The 27,266-nt window shown below is 43.9% G+C and overlaps 1 long non-coding RNA gene across 1 annotated transcript; it reads right to left on the minus strand.

Annotated features, from left to right (window-relative positions):
- Positions 1-170: 170 nt before the first annotated feature.
- Positions 171-16,241, minus strand: LOC138845506 (uncharacterized). The gene is made up of 4 exons (XR_011382795.1): positions 16,113-16,241; positions 7,229-7,345; positions 3,207-3,352; positions 171-2,421 (listed from the first exon to the last, which is right to left on the minus strand). It is a non-coding gene; the product is annotated as an uncharacterized lncRNA (long non-coding RNA).
- Between the last annotated feature and the right edge of the window lie 11,025 nt (positions 16,242-27,266).

Below are 27,266 nucleotides of genomic sequence, written 5' to 3' on the forward strand. Positions count from 1 at the left end.
AAGAGTATAATTCCTGGTTTTCATTCTAAAAGTCTGAGTGGACTCCTACCTTGGAACTGAGGGTCAGGGTGGGCTCCTGGTGCCTCAGGAGGACATGAAGGGGCCAGAATTGTGGCACAGCAGGTTAAGCACTGCTTGCTTGAGTCCTCATTGCTCCACTTCTTTTTAAGATTTATTTTATTTGAAAGGTAGAGTTACAGAGAGAGGTAGAGCCACACAGAGAGGTCTTCCATCTGCTGGTTCACTCCCCAGATAGCCACAATGATTGGAGCTGGACTGGGCCAGGCCAAAGCCAGGAGCCAGAAGCTTCTTCCAGGTCTCCCACATGGGTTCAGGGGCCCAAGGACTGCTGCTCCACTTCTGATCCCACTCCCTGCTAGTGATCCTGGGAAGGCAGTGGAAGATGGCCCAAGTTCTGGGTTCTAGCCACCATGGGAGACCCAGATGGAGTTCCAGGCTTCTGGCTTCTGCCTGGCCCAGCCCTGGCTGTCACAGCCATTTTGGGAGTGAAGTAGTGGATGGAAGCTTGCTCTCACTCACTCTCACTTTAACTTAGCCTTTCAAATAAATAAATCAATCTTTAAAAATAAAAGTAGGACATGGGTAATGTTGGTCATGGAGACCAGAGTCCATGGAGAGCAAATCCTCGTGGAAGAAGAGCAACACCAGTCTCCTTTAGGTGCTGGGTGATGCAATCCCATGAGCCAGAGGATGTGGAAGCCCTGCCTGTGAAATAGGCTCTGTCTTCTTGGACTTCAGCTCAATTAAAAATGTGCTATGAGCATTCATTAATTTATTTGTGACAGTACTCTCACAGACCCATATTGTATAATTATGTATACTCATGGTTCTTGAATTACAATGGTTCCAGTTAATGATTTTTCAACTCAACAATGGTACAAAAGCAATACCCACTCAGTAGAAAAGTGTTTGATTTGAATTTTGACATTTTCCATGGGCTAGAACCTGGGCCGGTGATAGAGGGGAATGGCTCAAAAAGAAGTGGTCGTTGAGAAGATACAGGTGGGGGTTTTTTCAAATGTTCTGGAGATAGTGTTGGAGTCTTACTGGTGACACCCCATCTTTTCAACATTAGCAACATGGGTCATTTGGGTAAACCACGATGGTATTACATAAACACGATCAGATGAGCTGTCTTTCATCTCCCTGAATCCATTACTCTTTCTTACCAGCTACGTCCTGCCCCTTGTCCACCATGACCTTTCCAAGCAATCATGATTCTTTGTATTCTATCTTTACTTGGAGGTTCATAATGCTCATGCTAGTTGCAATTTTCCTGGAATTTTCCAACTCTCCCAATCCATTATATTTCATTTCACCAGCTTTATTGGGATATACTTTAGCCATATCTGAATCTATTTCAAATTGCAGTAAGCAGACCTTACAACACAGAGATGTACAGCAGGCATTTAAACACAGATATGCTGAATCCAGATCCAATGGCAGAAGTTGTTGTTTTCAATCTTTCTCTTGACAGCATCTCACATTTTGCCAGTTTTATGGCTGAACCCACACATTGAACTAAACCTGTTAGAAAACACTCTATAATTCAGAGTCCCATGCCTCTTCCTGATTAAAGCTCTGAACTCACTCTTCAGTGCAGTTATGTCTGGCTTGTGGCTTGCCACGTACCCTCTGCTCACTGCTCCCTCCTCCCAACCAGAGTGGTCTCCAGAGAAGTGAACCTGCCCTGAAATCTCTAGGATGTCACTGAAGTCTCTCTTCTCAGAGTCAGTCTGGAGTCTTCTTGGAAGCTTCTACACACTGGGATTCTCGGCACATCTCTAGACCTGCCCTAAGCCAGTGGTGGATGAAGTCTTGGTCCCGAACAATCCATGCACCAAAAGATTATAACAAGTCCTACTTTCTAGTCAGGGCAGATGAAGTTCCTCAATTATGAAACCTCACTTTCATGATATTCTGTGAGGGCAGCGACTGGAACAATGTCCCTAACCATGTCATGGCAATGTCAGCTACAATGGCTCGTGGATAAAGTGGACTAGCAAGCGGTAAGGGTCTTTGACACTGGACTGTTTCTCTTCTGGATATCACAACTCCCCAGAGCACATTTGAGAATGTGCTGATCACACACTAATTCAGTAAAAGCTATTTGAGCATTTTCTTAAGCATGTGTATTTACCTTAATGTATACATGTATCATGTATTTCTATATTAATATGTAAGAATGATTATAAAATAGACACAAAAAACATTTTTTAAAAACTGATCAATTAAAGAGGCAGAGAGAGAGAGCAAGTTCCTGTCTATTAGTTCACTCTCCACATACCTGCAGTGGCCTCCAGCTGGAGCAGGAACTCAGTTCAGTTGCCCCGCGTGGGTGGCAGGGGCCCAGCACACCTGATCCATCACCACTGCCTCCCAAGGTTCATTAACAGGAATCTAGAAATCAAGAGAGAAATCAGGCCTCAAAGCCAGGCACTCCGATATGGGACAGAGGTGCCTTAACTGGCTTCTCAGCCAGTAGGCCAAATGTCAGTCACAAAATTGACCACTTAAATTTTTCCCTGGGACAGGCACTGAGGCACAGCAGGCTAAGTCACTGCTTGGTGTTCCTGTGTCCCATACCAGGTTTCCAGTTTACGTCACAACTACTGTTTCCAAACCACCTTCCTGCTGATGAGCCTTAGAAGCAGGAGATGATGGCTGGAGTACCTGAGTCCCTACCACCAAAGTGGAGACCCAGATGGAGGTCCTGGATCCAGACTTCAGCCTGGTCCAGTCTCAACTGCTGCAGCCATTTGGGGAGTGAATCAGCAGATGGAGGACCTCTCTCTCTCTTTCTCTCCCTGTCTCTGTTTCTGTCTCTCTCCCTCTTTCTGTGTGTGTGTGTGTATGTGTGAGAGAGAGAGAGAGAGAGGGAGAGAGAGAGAGTGAGAGAGACGTAGAATCATCCATTTAAGTGAATAAATAAATCTTTAAAACTTTTTTCTAATTTTCTTGGGTTGTGTTATCATTAGCTAATACCTGAAGGCAAAATATAAATTTAGGACAAGCCTCCCACAGATAACTTCATCTTTAAAGATCCCTTAAGTAATCCTGTGGAAAATTTCAGTTTTCTCTTTGGTTGCCCATTCTGAGTCTCGTGGTGTTACCACCCCTTTTACTTTCTAACCTGTATGGCAAGGAGAGCATGTCTGAGCAGCTGTGTCTATGTGGCCACTTACGGTCATTCCCTTTGGCTTATGTTCCACCTGGTTTCTTTGATCTTCAGTTTCATCACAAGAATGTTACAAGCCATTTGTCCATCATGGGAAAGCTAGTTTAGTTAAAACTATGTAAGTGATAAATCCATTAACCAGCAACACAGAAGCTGCAAAACATCAAGACACATCAAAAGTGAATGAAGTAGAAGGCAATGCTGTCAAACCCCGCCTCCCCTGATGTTTCGCCAGCTAAACACGATGTAGGATCACTCACTGTCACTCTCATGGAACAAGCAAAGACACTGGTGCCAATCCATATATGGGTGTTAGTAAAGCTTCATTATGTTCCTTTTTTTTTTGAAAATATAGAAACAGAAGTCTTAATGCTTTCTGTGAATTTCACAATGGATGGTCTTGCACAACCCCTGGCTATGTGCTGTGCAGCCCATTTTGGAGATGGCTGGTGAAGACCCTGCTTCTCCCCAGCTGGTGCACTGGCCAAGGGGGCAATGTGACCAATACTTAGGAAGTGAAGACATGGGCAAAAGCTGGTTAGCCAGCCTCATTCTCAGAGAAAGACTTGAATATGGGAAGCCATGCACCTGAGTCAAGTTCCCTGGAACATTAAGGACACCATCAAAGGTGTCGAGGTGTCGAGGAAGACCCCAACTCTTCAAAGTCTAACTTATGAGCCAACCACAAGGACAATGACCACAATGGCAGGTGGATGAAACTCCTCTTCAGAAATCTTTCTCTTCAAGGCACTCATGGTTCCAATCCCTAGATTTAGCTTTACACAGAGATTCTTCAGAGCCCCAGGGAACGTTCAGGGAAGCCAAAGCTGGTGCTTAGCTCTTAAGTCCTGAGTGCTCAGAAATAACTGAATGCATGAGTGTTACTCATCCAAGAAAACATATTTAAGACTTCACACCGAGGGCAAGGGGCAGGGACAGGAGTTTTGTGCACATGAGGGTGCCATAATAAGTCTTGTTCTGTAAGAACAACACCAACACCCTGGCCACGGCTCTCTCTGGAAGGAACTCCCAATGGTAAGAATCCATTCAGGGGCTGGTGCTGTGGCAAAGTGGGTTAATGCCCTGACCTGAAGTGTCAGCATCCCATATGGGCACCAGTTTGAGATTCAGCTGCTCCACTTCTGATCCAGCTCTCTGCAATGGCCTGGGAAAGCAGCAGAAGATGGCCCAAGGACTTGGCCAGGGTGTGCATTAGCAGAAAGCCGGAGTCAGAGCTAGAGGCAGATACTGAACACAAACACTCCACTGGGGGATGTGGGGCTCCTCACTGCTGGGCTAAATGCTGTGATTGTATTCATCTATGAATACACCCATGTAGGAGACCCAGAAGAAACCTCCTGGCTCCTGGCTTCAGATTGGTCCAGCTCTGGCTACTGGGGCCATTTGGAGAGTGAACCAGAAGAGGGAAGACCTCTCTCTCTCTCCCTCTCTCTCTCTCTCTCTTTATCTCTGCCTCTGCCTCTCTGTAACTCTGCCTTTCAAATAAATAAATAAATAAATAAATAAATATTGAAAAAGAAGATACTGTGATTACCTACTGAGTCCCCACATCTCTGGAGCCTTCCCAAACACACACCTCCTTTTATTCCCAAATGGAATCATCTGTTGGTTTTCTACAACATCGACATCAGCCCTCTCAGTAGAAGGCTCAGGAACAAGATCTCACAACAAACAGGGCCTCCATGTGTGACAAGGAGGGGAGGCATGGGGAGGAAATACATCTCAGTTCCAAGGGTTTACCATCCACAATCACAAAGGTGAAAATGAGCTGAAACATCTGAAAGTGCCTTTCACTGCTATTTCAACGCATGGATTTTTGGTAGATAGAAATTTGACAGTTCACTTGTGAAAGGTACTAGCTAGATTGATATCTCCCCATCAGCCATTAAAATAAATCAAAGATAAAAGAAGTGTAAGGACAAGAACAGGGAGGACAGGAGGACAGTAGAAGCACATCTTCTGATTCTGTATCATGGCCCATCCCTGTGAGGGGCATTTTCTTGTATGTAATTATTTACTTACTCCTTGAAACAGTCAATGAAATCAATAGTCACAGTTTACCAATTTTAGATGAATACAATCACAGCATTTAGTCCAGCAGTGAGGAGCCCCACATCCCCCAGTGGAGTGTCTGTGTTCAGTATCTGCCTCTAGCTCTGACTCCAGCTTCCTGCTAATGCGCACCCTGAGAGGCAGCAGTGATGGCCCCAGCAGCTGGGTTTCTGCCACCCATGTGGGAGTTCCTGCCAGTACCAGCTGTTGCTGTGGGCAGTTGAAGACTAAATCACAGGACAAGAGTATGTTTCTCTGTGTGTGCGTGTGTACCTTTTCAAAAGAAAGGAAGAAAATTAATAAAGAAGGTGGGCAGGACGGTTGGGATCATGCCCTAGCACAACTGTCAACATAATAGAATACAAAAAGATAAAATTCTACTTTCCCTTTTTAACCTTCAAAGAACAAACTTCTCTGTCTTCCAATACGTCCAGATGACCCTCCTTCTACTGAGAAGTCCTTCCTGTTTTTGACCACTAAGTACATCCTGCTCTGTCGAATGTCATTGTACTGAATCTGCAACTCCAAGCCAGCTTCACGCCAACAAAGCAAGGCTCATCGCTGCTGAAGACTGCTGGTAAGGTGATCTCCTCTCCCCCCACACTCATCTCCCTTCCTTTGTGGTCCCATGTGAGTGTGGACCCAAGCATCAAGGGCAAAGCAGCCCAAGCAGAAGAGGTGAACACACCAGCTTCCTGCTGTGTTATAGCTGGTCCTACCAGGAGCGCATGCTGATTCCAGCTGCACGGAGCTGTTGGGAGTCCTAGCATCTCCCAGCCTCTTCTCAGCACTCTCCAGCTCACTGAGACTCGTGACTCCACCTGATATGCAAGGAAAATCCCCTTGCCATCATGACAGCTTAAACATGACCTCTCCCAACCCAGGGCTGCCCACTACTCAGTACCCTTAGGTCTTGTTCCCTCACTGCACTTTTTTTTTTTTTTTTGACAGGCAGAGTGGACAGTGAGAGAGAGACAGAGAGAAAGGTCTTTCTTTGCCATTGGTTCACCCTCCAATGGCCCCGGGGCTGGTGCGCTGTGGCTGGCACACCGCACAGATCCGAAGGCAGGAGCCAGGTGTTTCTCCTGGTCTCCCATGGAGCACAGGGCCCAAGCACTTGGGCCATCCTCCACTGCACTCCTGGGCCACAGCAAAGAGCTGGCCTGGAAGAGGGGCAACCGGGACAGAATCCAGCGCCCCGACCGGGACTAGAACCTGGTGTGCCGGCGCCACAAGGCAGAGGATTAGCCTATTGAGCCATGGCACTGGCTCACTGCACTTCTGTTCCATTGTATGATGGCTGCTCACTTCCACACCTGTGGAGTATAAGCTACCAGAGCATATGGTGCCGGTCCTGTTGTCTCCAAATCTCAGCCTTGCAGCATTCCTTCATCTTGTCTCAACATCTCCACAGTGGAAGAAGGCACTGGTAATTCAACAGGAAGCATTCAGGTGAAAGAGCTCTCCGGGCTTTTGGACACAGAGGAAGGATGCATTTGGTTACCTGGCCACTACTAGGGGAACTCCCTGCTCTCTGTTATTCTCTGGGTCACAATGGACAATGGACATAAAATCCATTCCATGGAGAGCAAACAGCAATCAAAAGGTACATTGAAGCTCTGTGACCCCATGTCACAAACAGCCACCCAATCCACTTACTCTCATAACTCATTTCTATTCTAAATTGTTCTCCACAATCATGCTGATGTGTAGCTTGGAATTCCAATACATGCTCCTCAACAGAGAGGGAACTGGAAGGTTTAGGGCATCTAATTGAAGAAGTAATGCAGAATTACCCTTTAGACAAATGGGCTGCTGGTGACCATGGGAAGGCAAGGTTAGAGTTTGCAAACTTTACATGGCAGGTGGTCAGTGTCACTTGTCTTTCTTGTCTCCAGAAGGTCTTGTGTAATAGAACTCAAATTTGGCTGTTCTAACAGGTGTCAATGTACTTACCCCTGGTGACAGCAAAAAGCAGTTGATGGTATGTTAGCTACAGAAACCACAGTGCTGTCTCTGGAGAGGGGTGTTTTCCTTCCAGAGTCAGGAATGTAACACAAGGTGATCCAATCCCTAAGGAAAAGGAGAAGTCAATGTCAACCACCTTATGGTTTCTAGCAGGTTCCACACATGGAAGCAAAACCTTATTGGAAAGAATCATCAGAAAGCGTTGCAGCAGTTTGATATGACAATGCATTGAAGGGTGGGACTGGGAGCTTCTGACCTCACTCAGAAGCCCTTAGTCCAGGTCCTCTGTGTGTCCTGACCACTTTCTGACAGGGGCACTAGGACGAGAAAGGAGTTGGCATCTACTGTTCAGCAGCTTGCATTAGTGTCAAGTGCTCTGTGTGCTTTTTCTCATCTGACAACCCATCTCCACTGCTCCGAGTCCCAAAGCCAATGTCCCTCCCCTCCTGCCATTCCACTGGGGCTAGCCCAAAGACCTTTCCCTTCCTTGTGCTTCTAAAGATCCATTACAGTTCTTGTCTTGGCTCATCATGGGAGAAGTCACCCTTTACTTTGGCTATTTCTAGGTGATGACATGAAGGCCTGCTCCAGCTCAGGCTAGGAGCAAGCACTGCAGAGGCCTCTGTTTGCCTATGACTGTGAGCAGGTGATCCTGGAGTGTCCACTGTGCAGGCCCCCATCCTGGACAACCCCAGAAGCCACCATTCACATTAGAACCTGTGCATGGTGTCTCTGGGATTGTGTGCATGGCAGCCCAATATTTGTGGCCCAGGGCTGGTCTCATTTTCTTTTTTTTTTTTCCTGACCTGGGCCGGTTCATCCCTCCTTAGGCAACCTGGTGGTCCCCCACTGCCAGGAGGTCACTATGTTGATACGGACACCCAATTGGCATAGCGCATGACAGCCCAGAACTCCTGGACTGAAGCAATCCCCTGGCCTCAGCCTCCCAAGTAGCTGGGACTACAAGAATGCGCCACTGCGCCTGGCTCATTTTCTTTTATTAAACAGAGATGTTACATGCTGAAAGGTTGTGTCCCCCTAAATGTCAGTGTTGGAATCCTAATCTCCAAGTGGATGTGGGTCTTTGGTGTGGTTAGGTCATGAGAGTGAAGCCCCCAGATGGGATCAGTGCCCTTACTTAAGAGACTGTGGGAATGTCCTTGCTTCATGCGAGAATATCACAGAACAACAGACACCCTCAGAAACAGGGAGGACAACTCCCTGAGGACTTCCTCAAGATGCAGAAAGGACAACTACCCTGAAGCCAAGTGTCCCCCAAAGGCCACCCCTGCCTGCCCCCATGGACTTCACCGTTATGCTTCCTGCCAAGCCCATGTTTCCAGAAGCCCCCACCATAGCTGGACTCACTTATCCTAGCATACAGTGCCATTGCATCTCAGTGACCTGAGGACCAAGTCAGCAGTGGGGAAGTATGTCAGTGGCTCTCAGGACTCCTCAAGCCTTCTGAAATTTTATGCAAAATATCCTGTCAGTAGGAATATCTTCATTTTTATTTAATGAGGAAGAATTTCCATAGCTTTTATCAACTTATCAAAAGGGTTTGAAATACAGAGTGTTTGGCAATCAAGAGTCTGGACATAATTCAGCTCTCCTAAGCATGTTTGGACAAGTTGGTCCCTCACTGTCTGGTGATTTACATGGTTTACCAGCTGTCTCCATCCTCAGGGGTTAGGGCAGACCAGGTCATGTCTCTGTCTTTCTCTTGCTCTATTTGAAATTACCTCCTCGCTTCCTATGCCCCTGTCCAGGCTTTCTGTTTATCTGTGTGCAGACACACCTGCTGGCCCAAATTATCACTCAAAAGCAATGTTGCATTCCTTATTCTAAGAGCATTAATAGCAATAGAGCCCGGGTGCTTATCTCGCCTGTGTCCCTAGAACATGTGATTCCTCCAACATGGCAGATTTTCTTTTCAAATAAAACAATCTCACCCCTGTCATACTCCTTTTTGACAGCATGATTTGTCCTCACCAGTGTGCATGCCCTGGCCCTCTAGATGACACCTGCCACCAGGGAGATGATTTCCAAGGCAAGGGGCAGCCACTGAATGCATGCTGCACTCTGGGCCCCTTGTCACCCTCAGTGATGTACAGCAGTCCTGGCTATTGAGGTGGGAGGGTGGAGGCTTTACCAAGCCTCCTGATGATGTGGGCGGAACACTCTCCTGTAACAAACCTCTACAGCCAGGGTGGAAAGGTGTGTGCATGTGTGTGTGTTGTGTGAGTGTGTGTGTGTGTGTGGGTTGTTTTTCTACTTGTCCTGTGGCCTAAATGTTCTATGCAGTGTCTGCTGGAGGATTGAGTAGCTGTGAACCTACTGGTCTCTACCTTCCCCCAAGTACAGCAACACCCATGAGGAGCAGGGCATAGCCACCCTCTTATGTGGCTAATTATAGAAGAAACAGGCCCTGCCTTGAGATACTGCTGGATGCTTCTCAGAATCACGAATACTTCCAGCTGTCGATCACAAAGCAGGGTGCAGGGAAGTCTCCAGAGGTTAGAAAGTCACCCACAAGTTAATAGCTAAGGAAGCCAAAGTTATTTCTTTTGTTAACCAAATTTCTGTGATTATCCCATGACCATGCAGTGTGTCTCAAATGTGAGAATGTGCACATTCAACACTGATAGACATACACTCCCACCTTGACCTGAAGTCACGAGAGCCTTTTGGTCAAGGACAAGAAGGGAGAAACTTCAAGGAGTCCTGAGTGGTGTGATGATGGGAAGCGCATGGGCTCTTCTAGAACTTCATGGAAAATAAGTATCAAGGAAAAGCTCCAAATGGGTTTCAGCATTTTTTGCACCAAAATAACCATGCTTTAAATTCCATTCTCCATGGACTTCCTGCAGTGCCCTCATATATCCTTCCCGGTGGCCTGCACGCTTATCCCACAGTTATGTCACAAGATATGCCAACACAAGGGACAAAAATCTGTGCATACTGATGAAAACATCCTGTTCTCTTTCTTCTTGATCCCAAATATCTGTTTTCTATTACAGATTGTATTAAATCATTGATTCAGACAACTCTATTTAGATTGTGGTGAGAAAGAACTGTTTATTAAATTATAAGTCTGTTTCATGATTAATCATTTCATGCTTCATGGATCCTTAGCCCTTCTTCATCCTAACAAAACAGCATTACTGTTCAGCCCATGGTACACCAGGGACTTCTGTTTCTTGGCCTCTCCCCCTTCCGATTCCTCAGCTAACAAGACATGGGAAACTCAAGCTCCTGGGGTAAGGGCCCACAGTGACCACCCTGCCAGAGAGAATGGATGCACAAGTTTGCACGTCTACAGGTTCACACACTTCTCAAGCTAATGCCCACAGTTTATTCAGATTTCCTTCTATTTTATCTGGTATCCTTTTTCTGTTTTTGTACCCCATCCAGGAGGACAGGTAACAGTGTCACTGTGGATGCTTAGGTTCCTCTTGGCTGTGACACTTTCTCAGGTTTTCCTTGTTTTTATGGCCTGCACAGTACTGTTACTGTGTTGTTGTTGTTGTTGTTTTTGCCTATCTTTTTCTTTGTGGCAAAATATGTATAGCATAGAATTTGACATCTTAACCATTTTAAGTCTAATTCAGTGATATTAAGCCCAACCATAATCACCACCATCCACCTCCATAACTCATTTCATCCTATGATACTAAAATGCTGTACCCATCACATATTAATTTCCTACTTCTGCACCTCCACCCCCAGTTAATGAAGATGGCCATTCTCCTTTTCTGTCTCTATGGTTTTGACTGTTCTAAGAACTGAATGTACTTGGAATTGACATTCATCCTTGACCCTGGACAAGAATGAGAACTAGCAAATGAACTGATGTCAAGACTCATGGAGAAAGGCATTTAAGTGCTTGCCACTTCTCAGGAAAAACAGCAAGGAGCCTCCAAGGCCACTCAACAGAGAGGGGGCTGGAGTTAGTCCCCTAGGCAATTGGAGAGAGGGGCTTGAAGGCAAAGAGAGGGACCAGAATTACTATTCTTGAGAATTTACAGAAAAGGAAGGAAACTGAAATGTGAAATGGCCATACTAAAGATGACCAATTTCACTGATAGAGAAATTAAAGTCTGAACCACATATATTATTCCATATCAGTAAATTGATTAAAAAATAATGTTTGTAGGTGCCATGGCTCTGCTTGCAGAGCCAGCATTCCATATGGGCACTGGGTTCTGGTCCCAGTTGCTCCTCTTCCACTCCAGCTCTCTGCTGTGGCCCAGGAGGGCAGTGGATAGCCCAGGTGCTTGGGCCCCTGCACCCGCATGGGAGACCAGGAGGAAGCACCTGGCTCCTGGCTTCAGATCAGTGTAGCTCCAGCTGTAGCGGCCATTTGGGGAGTAAACCAATGAAAAGAAGATCTTTCTGTCTCTTTCTCACTGTCTGTCAAATAAATAAAAATAAATAATGTTTGATAATTCTAAGCTTTGATGATGTAGAGCTATCAGGACATGCATATACTGGTCATGAGAATGTAAATTGGTACAACCACTTTAGAAACTACTTGCGAGTATCTGGGAAAGTTGAAGATTTAGATATTCAACCACCCAGTAACTCCATAGCTGCATATGTATTCTATAAATCATTGAAAAATTGTGTTTTAAGCAGCTTTACATAAAAAATAGGAAATAGGTAATAGGAAAAAGAAATCTTGTAGGCTGCAAAATGTCAAACAGGAGAACAGATCAATAAATTGTAATGTATTCACATAATAAAATACAATATAGCACTGGAGACAACAGAATAGAGCTGAGAAAATCAACATGAATATATAAATAAATCTTACAAACCCAGTATTGAGGGGAAAAAACAAAGCAAATTGCAGAAGAATATTTTCACTATAAAACAATGTACATGGAGTTGAAAAACCTGCCAATAATGAGCACAGATTCTTCAGGATGCATAGGTGGTGTCATAAAGAAACATGAGGGTGTCCTAGCAGTAAACTAATACACCATGCACAGTTTGGAGGGACAGCTTCCAAATGAGGCAACTGATGAGAGTGCGTGGGGGCCTCGACTCATTTTCTCCCTCTAAAGGGAAAGGCACCACTATGCGATCCAGCAATCCCACTATTGGATATTGGCCCAAAGGAAATGAAATCACCATATCAAAAGGATGTGTGCCATATTTAGGGAGATGCTGCCATGCTCACTGTAGCACTATTATAGTGACCAAGACAAAGAATCAGCCCAGGAGTCCACCAATGGATGAAAGGATCAAGAAAGTATGCTATATATAAACAATGGGGTAGTATGCATTCATACCAGAGAATGAAAGTCTGCCAATTGTGGCAATGTAGATGGAACTGGAAATATTGAGAGAAATATGCCAGGCACAGAAAGACATTGCTAGTTCACACTCGCTTGAGGAACTGACTGTATCTCACAGAGGAGAGCAGTGGTCATTGGGGACTGGGAGTGGGAGATGAAGGGGATGGAGAGAGGCTAGATAACAGGCACCAGAACGGCTGATGGGAGAAATTCGTGCTGGTGGTGCTCCATAGTGTAGCAGAGTATCTGTAATCTCCAGCAATTGATGATAGATTTGGAACTAACTAGAAAAAAGAAAGGCCCAAAGGTTTCCAACACAGAGAAATGATGAATGTTTGAGGAGATAGAAATGCTAATCACCCTGACTTGATCATTAGGCTTTATATACATGTATCAATCTATCATACTAGAACCCATAAATATGCATAAATATTATGTGTCAATTAACAAAAATTAAGTCAATAAAAAGGAAAGCATTTTAATACTGAAGCAAGCTCTCTGTACAGGTGTTTGGGGTCCCTGTGCTTATTAAGACCTACAGAAGGAGGCCACCCTGGGGAAGCACCATGAATCCACCTGGCTACCAGGGTCAGCTCTCATGTTGGGAGGATGTGAGTGAGGGGACTGGGACACTCATTGCTTCACTGCTGCCAACTGCAGCTCAGCAGCACTGCTGACCCTGAAATACAAGCAAGTGCAGACCCAGAACAGGATTCTCTTGTCTCAAGCCTGCTGCCCTTCTGCCAGGGTGAGATCCACATCCACAACAAACCTAGCAAAAGCTGGACAAAGGCAAAGCATGGGGGATGATGGCAGGCAAAGGCATAAAAGCAGAGAGGCTGGAGGAATTACTGAAGCATCCCCACCTGGCTCAGGGAACACTTGTGAGCTCCGAGAGGAATGAATGGAAAGGACAGTGGCAGATTCTGGAGGGCCAAGGGGAAGTCTGAGCTCTGTCTTACAGGCAGAGGTGGGTGTGTGGTATCAAGACTGGTTTTGGTCGAGGGGCTAATGATGACCCAGATTTCAGGAAGATCTCCCTGTGCTGCATCTTCTGCTGTGTTCTCCTATATAATTCACTTCTTACTTGCTTGTCCTTGATGTGCCTCATTGAACCCGAGCATGGAGCAACTAAGAAATTCCCATAGGCCTGGGAGTCTGCAGACACAGCAGCCACTCAACAGCCAGCAGGCCAGAAAGCAAACTCACTTCCCTACAAAAGGCTACCTCCATCTCTCAGCCAGCGGGTTGGAGAAGCGTCGGACAAACAACGGCCAACCACAGAGGGCTGTGGCTCTGAGATGAAATGAGCCACGGCATCCATGATATCCTTGGAAGTTTTCCAATCACAGCTGATTTGCTGGACTCCCTAAAGGCTTTGGAAGATACCAAGTGAAGAAGCGAACTGCCCTTCATCTTTCTTCTGCTTTCAAAGGAGCAAGCGCCTTGCAGCTGCTGAGAGTTGCCTGCTGTGCACAGTGCCCTGCAGATGTGGCCGCTTCCCTCCCCGTGAGGAAGGAAGAACCCAGGGGATCAAGAAAACCCAGGAATGCAGTCCCTGCAGCATGTTGGCCACTGGCACTCAATAAATATGCTCCAGGAGACACTGAGGACCTCTTCATTTTTGGTTAAAAACAGGAATAGGGTTTCTGTTCCTTTTGGGTCTCAGGGGAGATAAGAGACTAGAGACATCTTCAAATTCTTGCATTGGTAGTTTGCAGTGTGGTTCTGCCCGTCTCTGATTCTGTAATCCTGGACAAGTCATCTCACTCCCATCATCTGTGAAATGGGGACAGAAGTCATGTCTACCTCCTGAGGATGAAATGAACCAGCACATTTCCAGCAGCCAGTGATGGAGAAGAGTCTCCCAGTCATAAGTAATCACCGCGTTCAGAGGGAGAGAGACAAATGGCTCAATTTCACACCCAAACACCAACCAGTTGATAAAACCTCCCAGCCTACATAGCAATGCCTTCTTTGCTGCTGGTGTCTGGGAGTCCAGGTATTGACACTCCGACCCTTGCAAATTTCAATTCTCATGGAACTTGGAGCCTTCATGGTGAGATCTTTATTGCCCTCCTTCAGCTCTTTCTGACTTCAACAAACAGGGCTCAGTGTATAGAACGAGGCTGCCACGGACATCCACAGAGATAACAGAAAGCTGAGATGGCACCTTCTTAGCTGTGCTGCTTCCTTGTCTTCGTAAGCTGTTAAAACGTGAACACTGCCCAGCTACCTCGTTCAATGCTGCGCTCTCCACCACCTGTCACCCATTTCTTTTTAAGCACATACTGTTTATTGCTACTCAATCATTAGCCACTCAGCAGATTCGCCATGGTATTGGCATGATCTCACTTCCTTGGCAATTCAGAATTGTTACATTTGAAGACACCTGGACATACTATTGGCTTTTAGAATGCTGCTTGTTGTTTCTGGTGCGTGTTTCCTTCTTTCCTCCTCTGGAGAGAGTATTGATTATTATCTGAGTCTAGGCTTCCCGGGAGTAGCACAGCAGCAATCAGTGTTTTGCTGTTTTCTTTTTTAAGATTTTCTCCCTTACAAAATTACATCTGCTTGTTTGTTGGAGCAATCAGGACATGGGAAAAGTGTGAAGGCAGAACTTGTTCTCATTCGTGACCTACACCAGATGCAAAGAGACTGCATGGGCATCACCCAACCTGCACGCTCCAGGTGTGAGGGTCCTGTTCCTCGTGAGTTAAATTTACCCACACAAATGCCATTATCAACAGTTTTGCTTTTTCACTTTATCCATTCTCTCTCTCTCTTTTTTTTTTTTTTTTTGACAGGCAGAGTGGACAGTGAGAGAGAGAGAGAGACAGAGAAAGGTCTTTCTTTTCCATTGGCTCATCCCCCAAATGGCCGCTGCAGCCAGCACACCGTGCTGGTCCAAAGCCAGGAGCCAGGTGCTTCTCCTGGACTCCAATGTGGGTGCAGGGCCCAAGGACTTGGGCCATCCTCCACTGCACTCCTGGGCCATGGCAGAGAGCTGGAGAGGAGGAGAGCGACCAGGACAGAATCCAGTGCCCTGACCAGGACTAGAACCCCGTGTGCCATCGCCGCAGGCAGAGGATTAGCCTATTGAGCCGTGGTGCCGGCCTCCATTCTCTTTTACATCATGTCATACATCTAGTAATTTTCAGCATGGTTTTCACCAGTAAACTCTGTTTTGAATCTGGTCTTTTCTTTACATTTATTAGTACATTTTTTTAAAAAAAATTCTATTTCAGTTTAACAAAACATAATTTTATTTATATGAATATTTAATGTTCTCTTTGTGTAAACACTTCTTATTTCTGTCTTGGCTTATCTTAACACACCACTTGATTCTTTTTAATCTGATCCTTGAAATTTTAGTCTGATTTGCTCTTATCCCATTTTGAATTTTAACACATCAGCCTTTGCGTGTTATTGTTATATTATGTACTTATGCATTTATGTCATTTTAGTCATCTGTATATCAGCAACTTAAAAGAAATTACTTAGAGGGTGGGCACTTAGCCTAGCAGTTAAGATAACCATTCTGATACCTGTGTCCCACATCAGAGTACCTGGGTTCAATTCCTGGCTCTAATTCCTGACTCCAGCTTCTGTCAATGCAGATCCTAAGAGGCAGCAGTAGTGGCGCAAGTAATTCAGCTCCTGACACCCATGCGGGAGACCTGGATTGAGTTTCCATGTCCTAGCTTCAATAAAATAAAAAATTTAAAAGAAAGTATTTAAAGTTTCTGTGTACCTAAAACACTGTGACATATTCCTAAAACATTCATTTAACTCTTAATTTTATTTATTATATTCTATTTTGTCATATATTCATTTTTAAAGTTTATAAATATGACATATGCATATATCAGTATACATGTGATACATTTGTGCAAAAGTAAAGATAAGCAGTGGGCTGTGAGCTCTCTACTCAGATCACTCCTGCTGGTACTCACTCAGTGTGCAGAATATCAGATTCTCCAAACAGAGAATGAAAAATAAAAGCTATCCTCCATCTATCCTCACTCTGCTTGCAAAATCTCACCACCACTGTATCCCCTGAAGCCATGATCAGTTTTGGCCTCATACCATTCCAGATGTCTTTTTGCACAAGTGCAGATACAAGAACGAAGAATATTTATTTTTTCACTTGAATTTAATAGAGAAAAAAAGAATGCTAATGTGAAACCAAAGAGCTTGCCAAACTTTGGATAAGTATTGCTTCACTGAAATAATATTATTTCATAAAAAGCTAACCTTTTGGTTTAAGAAATAGTATTATGAGAGTTAACTGTAATATCATGGGTTTTTTTGTTTGCCTTTTTAAAGGCATTTACTGATACATTAGATCCTGAGGGTCACAGCAAATGCATGATAATTACTACAACACAACTGTCATCAGTTCTCATGTTAATGTGATACTAATACAGAGAGAGCAGAGTCCATGTAGTGCATAAATACAATTCTAAGAGCTTAGGACAATAACACCTGTTTTCCTATGTGACACAGAAGGAGCCTCCCCTCCTCACACTCCCCCCAGCTCCTCCTCAGCCCTATGCTTTATAGCCATTAGGATTTCTTTGTGAGGATGACAACACTCACTTCCCTGGTGGCTTCTGTTCTCATGGACAGCTGGTTCTGCACTTGTCAGAGGTCAGAGCTCATTATGCTTTCCTCTGCCACAGTTCATCAGCTCCTCTGTTTGTGTTCCTAACTAATAAGGGCATGCACTTATTAGGGCCCAAGCTTTCATTTTGATTTTGTGCTATTAAAAATTATTACCTCTGGGTCTGGCATTGTGGCATAGCTGATTAAGCTAGCTGTAATGCCTGCATCCCACATGTGACAGATTCAAGTGCCAGCTGCTCCACTTTCAATCCAGCTCCCAGTTAATGTGCCTGGGAAAGCAGTGGAGCCCCAAGTACGTGGGCTCTTTCCACCCACATGGAGACCCACATGGAGTTATAGACTCTGGCTTCAGCCTGGTCCAGCCCTGGCCATTGCAGCTATTTGGGGAGTGAACCAGCAGATGGAAGACATCTTTCTCTGTGCATCACTCTGCCTTTGAAATAAAGAAATAAATACTTTAAAGAATAATAATATATTATCTCTGAGGCAGGCAATTTTGCCTAGCAGTTAAGATGCCTGTGTTCCACATCAGAGTACCTGGGTTCCACACCTGGCTCTAGCTCCCAGGTCCAGCTTTCTGCTGATGCTGGTCCTGGGAGGCACCTGTGGTGGCACATGTAACTGGGTTCCTGTCATCAGGACCTGCACTGAACTCCAGCCTCTAGCTTTGTCACAGCCTGGCCCCAGACCTTAACAGCATTTGAGGAGTGAACTATCAGATGAAAGTGTGTGCTCTCTCTCTCTACCTCCATTCACATAAATAAGGCTTCAAGTATTATCATCCCATTCATTTTACATTACTAAAAAGCCTTTTTAAATTAGACTTTAAGTTCTTAACTGATTAAATAACTCAGTGGAAGAATGGACTGAAGACAGAAACAGGTGTAACAGATGGGGCAAGGTGTTCCTTGCCCTTGAACATGGGCACAGCCAATGCCTTCCAGGGACAGATGTCACAATGCTGCTATAGTCTCACAATTTGTGGCAATGAATGATGTGATGAGGTTCTGAGGCAAAACATAATTCCCAAAGATGTTCTGAAGGGCTGGAGTAACTGCATTTTGAAAAAGTGCCTCCATTCGGGGAGGCAGGCCCGACTTCCCGTAAAAGCAGCATCACTCTGGGGAAACCAAAACTTACAACAGAACATCTTACTAGTGTTCACCATATAAGGAAATCCTCTGGATCTGAACCAATCAGGAACAACCATGTTTGATTAGGAAATACCAGAGGAGACCCTAGCGAATGCACTGTTACCCCGCACCCCTCAATGACATAACTCTGCTTTAAAAGAGGCTCCTGAGCATTGCTCGGGGCCTCCCTCTGCCCTCCGCTGCGTGGTTGGTTAGATGGAGTCCCTGCCATGGCTTGTACTTCCGAAATAAACCTTGCTTTTGCACTTCAGTGTGTTCGAGCCTCTGGCAGCATTTGGGGATCCAACGATCTGGGCACAATAGTTTCTCTGATCAAGCATATATCAAGGACTGAATCAACTACAGCATTAGCATCCTTTTTCAAAAGATCCTTCTATAGATATGTCTTTAGTTGTGAGAGCTATGCAAGAGAACAGGCCTAGCCTAGGATCCTCTAGCCAACACCATTCAGATGGGGAGCACTTAGACTTGGGGAAGACCCCTTTCATAGACAGAAGTCAAGCCCCCTTAGATCAAACCTACCTGCTTAGAACATCACTTGTCCTACAAACTGGACACCAACCTCAGCCCTGACCCTCACCTCAGGGTCACACTGAATACCAGCTGTTGGCAGGGATGATGACAGGTGTTGATGACAAACCCATGTGCCGCATTTGTCCGTATTGCAAAGGGAGGAATTAATTCCTTTTTGAGTCATGCTGGACTCATACAGTAAGTTTGATAGCCAAGCAAACAGAATCCTATGTGATCAATATTTGTTTAATTAGCTTATACTATGGGGAAAGTGTTACACTACCTACTTGAAAGTTAATTATACCTACTGAGTTATACAATTATTATTTTAATTGTTAAAGATTTTATTTTTTAAAGATTTTATTTATTTATTTGAGAGGCAGAGTTACAGACAGAGATGGAGAGACAGAGAGCAAGGTCTTCCATTGCTGGTTCACTCCCCAAATGGCCACAATGGCAGGAGCTGGGCCAATCCAAAGCCAGGAGCCAGGAGTTTCTTCTGGGTCTCCCAGATGGATGCAGGGGCCCAAGCATTTGGAACATCCTTTACTGCTTTCCCAGGCCATAGCAGAGAGCTGGATCAGAAAAGAAGCATCCAGGACATGAGCAGTCACCCATATGGGATGCCGGCACTACAAGTGGAGTCTTAGCCCACTACACCACAGCACCAGCTCCTCAATATAATTTTAGGTAAGTGCCACAGGCTCAGGACTCTAAAAATGAGCTGCTTGATATGAGGCTAGCAACTTAGGGAATGCTTCCTTTAGCAGTAACTGGAAATCCGGAGGGTACTAAAAGCATCATTAGCAAAGGGTAGGGTGGTGGTGGAGACTTGCACAGGCAGAAAAACTCGTTTGCAGGGTCTGGGTCATAAAGAATTACAGCCTTCTCAAGGGCTTGATTTTTTCACAAGTGTGACTAAGTCACAGTGAAAAAAAAAAGTAACTTAGCAAAATTCTAATGAGGGGCTGGAGTTGTGGTGCAACAGGTTAAGTCTCTGCCTACAAAGCTGGCATCCCTTATCAGAGCACTGGTTTGAGTGCTGGCTGCTCTGCTTCTGATCCAGCTTCCTGCTAATGTGCTTGGGAAAGCAACGGAAAATGGCCCAAGTACTGGGGACTCTGCCAGCCATACAGGAGACCCAGATGGAGTTACAGGCTCCTGGCTTCAGCCTGGCCTAGCCCTATCACTGTGGCCATTTGGGAAGTGAACCAGGGGATGGAAATCTTTTTGTCTCAATGTCTCTCCCTTTCTGTCACTCTGCATTTCAAAGAAAATAAATATTAAAAAAATTTAAGAAGGAGAATACTATTAATAGTGAGATGAACTAGCCAGATCCTGGGGACCTAGTGATTTATGTTAAGAATCTTATATTTTTCATAGGAAAGGCATGTAAAGTATCAGGAAGGCATTGCAAAGCCTTAAGCATGGATGTGATGTACTCAGAAACACTGTAACATTTTGGCTCAGAGTTTGAGAGTGGAGTGCATAGGCAGGATCAGTCACAGAAGCACAGTAATGGGACTGATGCAAGTTGAGAGGTGAGGGTGGCTTGAAGTCAGATTCTAAAGGTGATTTGAGCAGCAGAGCTACTCAACACATGCAATCTAAAGGACTTGGGAACTGACTTAGGTAGGTATTGAGACTTTAAGAATGACAGGTTTCTTGTTTGAATAATAGGTAAAACTAGGTAGCTAATTCCTTAGAATGAAAACAGAGGGAGAATAAGCAACTTCCTACTCAAACATCTTCCTGCCTGCAGTTTCAAACCTCCCACTCAGACTGTTTTGCAGAGCTCCTTGTTGATGAGTGGTTGGTCTGTCCAAAGCCAATGTTGCAAGACAAGACTTCCTGAAACATTCTCTGAAACACAAGTACTGAGGAGGAAACTGTTGTAGGCTTCCCCTCTCTGCTCCTGTACCCACTCTTGCCTAAACCACACACTCTGGGAGGAAGAAGCCCATTTTTCCAAAGGGAGCCTGGGAGCCTTCCACTCTCTTACATCATAAGCAGGTTGGGGTATATGCTCTCACATCTGATTCCAGTTTATTTTTTCTTTCCTTTTTTAGTGACTGGGGCCTCTTCACCTTGCACAGCAATCACCCAGGGTTAACCCAAACCTAATTTGAAGTTTCAGGAGTTGGTAAAATGACTTTGTATGTGATAAAGGGCCTGTGGGGTCAGACCTCCTCACCACTCCTCCTACCTGTGCCACCAGCTGTTAGTAACATCTTCCACAGAGGTGAAGTTCAAGTCTTACTGGTCACTTCATCTACACCCCTGAAAATGTGTAATTAACTTACACAATGGCCTTTAACCTGGAATCTTTTCCCCATTTATGTGCTTTACATGTTGCTAAGTTAGGAGTAAGGACACAGGACCTTAACAGGAATGCCAAGGCCCCGCAGAATCCACTCACAGCATTTCCCACAGTTCAGTTGGCCCGCGCTTGGCTGTGCTTCATGGTTAACAGTGCCAGTCACCTCAAGCCTTCACATTGCCACACCCTTTGAGGTGTTGGAGTTGACTAAAAAGAACTAAACCCGATCTCTTTTTCCTGCTCCAAAACTTCTGTCGTCTGTGTGGGCACTCCTCCTAGTCCCTTTCTGCTTAATAACCCAGCTTTGTTTCTGGTAAATCATGACCGAGATGCAGTAAATACATCATTAAGTAAGCAACCTGAGCTGAAAATTGGCTGTATTTTAAAAATGCTGATGTATGGGATTTGGAGGTCTTACCTTCCTTGACGGATGGCAAAAGAAAATTAAAGAAAATGGTCACAGTGGCTCCCTTTTTCCACACTTCAGTGCTTGGTTAAATAAGAATAAGTCTATTTAATTAATATTGATTTAACACTGACTGTCCTTGAGACACATTACCCTTTGACACATTTTTACTTTAAAAACTGTCAAAATTGCAAAATGTATAACAAAATTCACATGCGTTTCTAAGCACAGGGTTATTGTGCTCTGTTATCATGGGTCCCCAGTGACTCCAGGAAGTAGCCACATGCCTTAGCAAGTGGCAATGTTTTTATTTGTGACCTCCAGGGCTGAGTTACCTTTGGCAGAGACTGCTCAGAGCATGGGCCAGTCACCCAAGTAAGGGATTTGGGGGAAGGAGAAAGATTCTGATCATTGGCTTGTGATCCTGGCATTTGATGGAAATGTTAATTTGCTACTTCTTTCTAAGCAAGTAACTCACAGGAAGGATTTCTTTGTCAGTGGGGGGAAGAGAACAAACATGTTCCTCCTGAGCCCTCCTGTCTGGCCATTTGAATCATGGGTCAGCAACCCACAGCCCTTGTTTACTTAAGCGAAGACTTTTTCCATTGGAAAACTCACTTGTGCAGCTCTCACTTTGTTTTCTTGCAAATTGTGGACAAGGTGTGGGGTAACAGTCCCTGTTAGTACTACTCCATCCCTCCCAGGGATATGAGGTACAAGTCATTAGATTGAATAAGCTCATCTGAAATGCACACTCCATTTTCAGTCTCAAGATAGTGGGTCATTCTACATATAACTATTCCACATGTAACATATATGAACATAACTGATGTGCATATGTATTAGATAGCACTAATATTATTCCACATGTAGGTCACACCCATGCATCTTCAGTAACCAGCACCCTCCTTTGTGGCATGGTGCATGTCATGTTTTTCCTGTGACCCCAGTGAGTGAAAGAAAACAGAGGTGGCAAAGATCTGGATACTGGTTGGAGAAGGAGACTCAGGCCCTCACTTCAGCCCTACCAGCCTACAGGTGCACTGGGTGCAAGCATTTTACCATCCGTTTCCAGAAAAGTGGAACAGAGGCTCCCCTCCTAGACAACCAAAACTCAGATTCCTGGAAATGGAAAATCTCACCTGCATTTCTTTTTAGTTTTCTCCCAATACAATCACTGATAATGATGGGGTGAATTTGTAGGTAGTAAAACAGAAAGCAGAGAAATACCTGGGACCAGGGAAACCATGATCAAGTTTAAAGGAAGTTGCACAGTGGTCCTGATTTGGTAGGGTATTCTTGGTAGGGCTTAGGCTAAACAGCAGTTCATGAAAAGGATCAAGATAAAACCAGTTGATGGCCAGTGCTGTGGCTCACTAGGCTATTTCCTCCACCCTGCAGCACCAGGACCCTGGGTTCTAGTCCTGGTTGGGGCGCCAGGTTCTTTCCCTGTTGCTCCTCTTCCACACACTCTCTGCTGTGGCCTGAGAAGGCAGTAGAGGATGGCCCAAGTGCTTGGGCCCTGCACCTGCATGGAAGACTAGGAAGAAGCACCTGGCTCCTGGCTTCGGATCGATGCAGTGCACCAGCCACAACACACCAGCTGTAGCGGCCACTTGGGGGAGTGAACCAACGGAAAAAGGAAGACCTTTGTCTCTCTAACTGCCTATAAAAAAAAAAAAAAAGATAAAACCAGTTGACAGAATAGAATGATTCTGAGTTGGTGTGCAAAGTGAGTGAGGGATGGCAAAAATGAAAAGGCTCTGTCTGTAGCAGCCTTTGCCCAATCTCCAGGCACAGCACCCACTAATGGTTGTGAGAGTGGGATTTCACAGAAGCTGCTGCCTTGATTTCCCACTGATGCAGGACTGCTCTCCTGCTCTGCACTATTCCTGGGATAAGTGCAATACTTTTATCTGGGTCATGATCCTGTCTTCCCTTGAGTCTTAACATCCATGGATGTAACTCATTTCTACTCCCCTTGGGGTGAACTGTGACAAAGCCCGGCTGTTCTGGGGTGTTCAGGATGCTGAAGTAGTGTCAAATAAGCCCTGGAATGAAAACCAGCAGATCCACAATTTGAAATATAAGGAATAAAATTGTCCCAGGAAATTCCCATCCAACGATTGCTGTTCCCATCACTGTGACCACCTGTCCAGTTGGCACTGTACTCCAGGAACACAGGCAGTCACACTCCAGAGTCTTCTATCAACTCAGAAATTATGATAGGCTTCCATGGAGTCTCACACACACTTAGCATCTTCTTTAATCCAAAGTGGTTTACAATCATTTCCTACACTCAAATAGGCATCTTCCAGGAGTCCCCTGGGTAAACATCCCAACACAGATCTAAAGCTTCTAACTCCAATTGTATATTTCCAGAAAGAATGAAAAATGCTGTGTTGAGAAAAACTGATGGAAAAAACAAGTTGCAACTGTTGATTATTATTAAGTAAATCCCATCAAGATCTGTGGGCTATTTTTTCCCAAAAGAAGTTTTGTAATAATAATACAGAGTACTTGCAAAATTCTGCTTCCAATCTGTACCAACTCTTTGTTCAATATGTCCATGAAAAATGCAGAAATAAAAGGCTGCACCACTTAAATCTGCTTCAAAAGAGTCACTGAGTTTTCATCACACATCATTGTTGCCAATCATTTCTTCTCCTGAGGAAGCTATTCATAAAAGGTGGGAAAAATTCCATAAAATTCTTAGGGTCAAGTTTTCCATGATGACCCTTCCTGAATGGTGAACACTTGAAACAAAAGAATCTTACAAACAGAAAAATAATAGATGATTTTTTTAAAATGATGATGAAATCAGATCAGACCTATTGTCATGTTTAATCCCAGTGAGAGTCAAGTTGGGAATTGATAATTTCTTTTTTTTTTTTTTTTTTTTTTTTTACAGAGGATCAGTTTAGTATGCATTAAGTAAAGATTTCAACAGTTTGCACCCCCATAGAAACACAAAGTGAAATATATTGTTTGAGTACTCGTTATAGCATTAAATCTCAATGTACAGCACATTAAGGATAGAGATCCTACATGAGGAGTAAGTGCACAGTGACTCCTGTTGTTGACTTTACCAATTGACACTCCTGTCTATGGCATCAGTAATCTCCCTATGCTCCAGTCATGAGTTTCCAAGGCTATGGAAGCCCTCTGAGTTCTCTGAATCTTATCTTGTTTAGACAAGGTCATAGTCAAAGTGGAGGTTCTCTCCTCCCTTCAGAGAAAGGTACCTCCTTCTTTGAAGACCTGTTCTTTCCACTGGGATCTCACTCACAGAGATCTTTTGCCAGAGTGTCTTGGCTTTCCATGCCTGAAATACTCTCATGGGCTTTTCAGCCAGATCCGAATGCCTTTAGGGCTGATTCTGAGGCCAGAGTGCTATTTAGGACATCTGCCATTCTATGAGTCTGCTGAGTATCTTGCTTCCCATGTTGGATCACTCTCCCCTTTATTTACTCCATCGGTTAGTGTTAGCAGGTACTAGACTTGTCTATGTGCTCCCTTTGACTCCCAGTCCCTCCACCATGACCAACTGTGAACTGAAATTGATCACCTGGAATAGTGAGATGGCATTGGTACATGCCACCTCGATGGGATTGAATTGGAATCCCCTGGTATGCTTCCAACTCCACCACTTGGGGCAAGTCAGCCTGAGCATGTCCCAAATTGTATTTTTAATGTTAATTTTTTTTTTTTGTCTATGGATGTCCAATACTCCAATATCATTTTGTTTAAAAGGCTTTCCTCCTCTATTGAATTGTTTTTGTAACTTTGCTTTTTGTTATTCATAAATTAGTTGAGTCTATTTATGTGGGTCTGTTTTGGGGTTCTCTATTTTTCCTGTCTCTCTGCTAATACTACTTGGTCTAGTAAATGAAATTTATTTTTAATTTTGCTGTCCACATATTCATTGCTAGTATATTAAAATGTGATTATTTTTGTGATCATTCCTTGTATTCTGTGACCTTCCTAAACTCACAATAGCTTTAGAAATTGCTTTATAGATTCTTGGGGACTTCCTATGAAAACAACTGTGTCATTTTTATATAGAAAAAAAATCATTTCCTCCATTCTTACATATGTGTTTTTAATTTCCTTTTCTTGCCTTACTGCATAGTCTAGAACTTTAGCACTATGGTAAATAAGAACAATGAAGATGACATCCTTGCCTTGTTTACAACATCGGGGGAAAGCATTCAGTATTGTATTTACCATAGGTTTTATTCCGGTCTTTGTTAATTTCATCCTCTTCTCTGCTTGCTGGTTTTTGTTATCACAAATAAGTGCTGAATTTTGTCAAATGCATTTCCTGCATCAGTTGATGATACCATATAGCTATTTTTTTCCTTCCTAGGTGATATGACTGATTACATTGTTTTTCTATTTTAATGTTGAGCCAGACTTGCATCTCCAAAGAAGCCACATTTTGTCATAACGTGTAACTTCCATGTATTGTTGAATCTCATTTTTAATATACTGCTGAGGATGGCTGCATCTGTATTCATGAGAGATATGGGTCTTTAGTTTTCTTCTTTTGTACTGCCTTTTCTGGTTTTTATTAACTTCATAAAATTGGGAAGTGTTGCCTCTTCTATTTTATAGAAAAGATTGTGTAGAATCGGTGTTACTTATCCTTGAAGTGCTGTGTAGAATTCTCCAGTGAAATCACCTGGCTCTGGATATTTCTGTTTCAAGAACTTAATAATTAGGAATTCAATTTCGTTAAGAGTGTGGGGGTAATTCAAGTTATCTATTTCATATTGGATGTAGTGTGGAAGTTTGCACTTTTCAAGTAAGTAGTGCATTTTATTTAAGTTGTCACATTTATGTGTGTAGAGTTTCCCATAATATTCCATGGTGGATTAGTTTTCTTTGGCTGTTTTAACAAATTACCATAAACTCGGTGGATTTAAAAAACAGAATTCCATTCTTTCACAATTCTGTATGCCATAAATCCAACATCTGTTTCACTGGGCCAAAACGAAGCCTTCAGAAGTGCTGTGCTTGTGCTATGGTGTAGGGAAGAGTCTAGTCCTCGCCTCTCTCAGCTTCTCGTGGCATTCTTAGATGTGTCACTCTACTCTGCCTTCACAGTTACATGCCTGTGTCTTTTCTGTATCTGCCTATTCTCACTCTCTTTTCCTCCTATAGAGATACATGTGACGGCACTTGGGCTTACCTGAAAATCTAGGACAAGCTCCTCATCTCAAGATTCCAAGTTTAGGTCCAAATGAAGTCAAATGGATAACGTCCCAGAAATTGAGATCTAATATTCTGGAGGCCACCGGCTGCCATTCAGCCAGTGACACCTTTTTATCAATTTGATGTCTGCAGGATCTGTAAGAACCTTTTGTTTCAAAATCTTGATGGTGGCAATTTGTTCTCTTTCTCTCTGTCCTATCTTATAGATGCCAGTTAGTTACATTCACCTTTTCAAATAACTAGCTCCTTGTCACATTGATTTTCTCCATTGTTTTTAACTTCATTGATTTTTTTTTCTTATCATTATTTCCTCTGTTGCTTGATTTATTTTACTGTATTTTTTCTAGATTCTTCAGGAGAAAAACTTCAATTATTGATTTGATAGGCTTTTATTCTATAATATATTCATTTAGTCATGTTTCTCTCTCACTGCTGATTTAGCTGTATTGCATAATCTCATGTTTTGTTTCTTAGTTTGCTATAT

Source organism: Oryctolagus cuniculus, chromosome 15, assembly GCF_964237555.1.
Source record: "Oryctolagus cuniculus chromosome 15, mOryCun1.1, whole genome shotgun sequence".
NCBI classification, from domain to species: Eukaryota; Metazoa; Chordata; class Mammalia; order Lagomorpha; family Leporidae; genus Oryctolagus; species Oryctolagus cuniculus.